This window comes from Myotis davidii, unplaced genomic scaffold (assembly GCF_000327345.1).
Source record: "Myotis davidii unplaced genomic scaffold, ASM32734v1 scaffold1439, whole genome shotgun sequence".
Classification (NCBI taxonomy): Eukaryota; Metazoa; Chordata; class Mammalia; order Chiroptera; family Vespertilionidae; genus Myotis; species Myotis davidii.
The window spans coordinates 302692-304378 of NW_006292342.1; the positions used below are offsets into that span (position 1 = coordinate 302692).

The 1687-nt window shown below is 41.4% G+C and overlaps 1 protein-coding gene across 1 annotated transcript in view; it reads right to left on the reverse strand.

Annotated features, from left to right (window-relative positions):
* Positions 1–1687, reverse strand: part of DNMT1 (DNA (cytosine-5-)-methyltransferase 1) — a 49806-nt gene that overhangs the window by 33857 nt on the left and 14262 nt on the right. The window lies entirely within an intron of this gene.

Below are 1687 nucleotides of genomic sequence, written 5' to 3' on the forward strand. Positions count from 1 at the left end.
TCCAGAGCCTCTGGTCCTCTTTGCCCTTTTCTAGGTGTCAGCAAGCTACTTTCACTTCCCCTGAACCTTTAGCTCTTTCCACTCATGAACTTGGGCTTCCCATTTGGTACAGGCAGCGATTGGGCCACAGTTACTAGCGATTGTGGATCTGTCCTTGTTGTGCTTCCTCTGGTGCTTTTAGGTCAGTTATTGTAAGAAAATACTATCAATTTTATCAATCCTCGTGAGTTTTCATCAAAATTCCAAATTATACCCAGAAATTGTATAATTTTCCTCAAAATACAGTTGACCTTTGAGCAACATGGATTTGAACTGCACAGGTCCACTTACATGTGGATTTTTTTCAAAATACTATAACCATATTTTCTCTTCCTTATGATTTTAATAATTTTCTTTTCTCTAGCTTCCTTTACTATAGGCATACAGTATCTATATATATAAAAGCCTACGTGACCATTATGACCAAATGACCAGACGACTGGAAGGACTGGTCGACCAATCACTATGAGATGCACTGACCACCAGGGGGCAGATGTTCAATGCAGGAGCTGCCCCCTGGTGGTCAGTGCACTCCCACAGCCAACCTCCTGCAGCCGGCCAACCTCCTATGGTCCCGGCTGACCAACCTCCCGCAGTTCCTCCCCCCGGCCAGCCCCAATCACCAGCTAAGCCTAGGGGCCCCATTCGTGCACAAATTCTTGCACTGGGCCTCTAATGAAGAAATAAACACAAGTAATTATATTTAGGCTCAAAAAATAACTGCACAAACATAACTTAAGAGGTCTATTCTAACAGCTTTTTCAAATGAACTTGGGCTTTTTAGGTTATAGCAAGCACAGATGAGTCCCTGGGTGACAAAGGCAGACCCAGTCACAGGCTAAGTGTTACATCTCATCTCTCCTAAACTCTGCACTGTAAAACTGTATCTATAGTATTTTCTTTAACACTGGATACTGTGTTTTAGGGGGTTTGAGATAAAATTCTGGAAAAGTATGAGCACTCTCAGGATGATGGAAAGTCTGGAAACCATGTTATATAAAGAACAGTGACAGGAACTGGGGATATTTATCCCAGGGAACAAGAAGATAAATCACGTAAATGCTGCATGATGCTTGCTGCCTTCTCTATGTGGAGGGCTGTAATACCATAAGAGAATTACAACTTAACTTACTCTTTATCATCACAGAGGAAAGAACTCTAACCAATGAGAGTGGATTCCAGAGAACCAGATTTTGATGAATACATGATAGGCTTTCTAACAGTGTCAGCTATTCAAATAATAGATGGAGATATCTTGTTAGGAGGGAGACATCCTTGATGTTAGAAGTTACTCAGCAGAGATGAGGGAACCACTTGGCAATGGCTGAAAGCTAATTTTGAAGGCCTCCTTCAACTCTAGTACAGTCATCTATGACACTGTGCCTGATAAGGGAAGTGAAGGAAGCAGATAAATCAAAAATAACTCCTAGCTTTTGAGGCTACAGGCTTTGGAGGAGGTGATATAACAGATAAGTAGAGTAGAAGAGCTCTTTGGGAGGGTAGATGGGACTTAACCTTAAGGAAGTGGTGAAGCTCAAATGGTATTAAGAACATCAACTGAAGTGGTTTTGAATTCAGTTAACGTTTTTGTTTTGTTTTGTTTTTCTGGTCCTGACACTGCTCACTGGCTAAAGAATATAAAATTCCA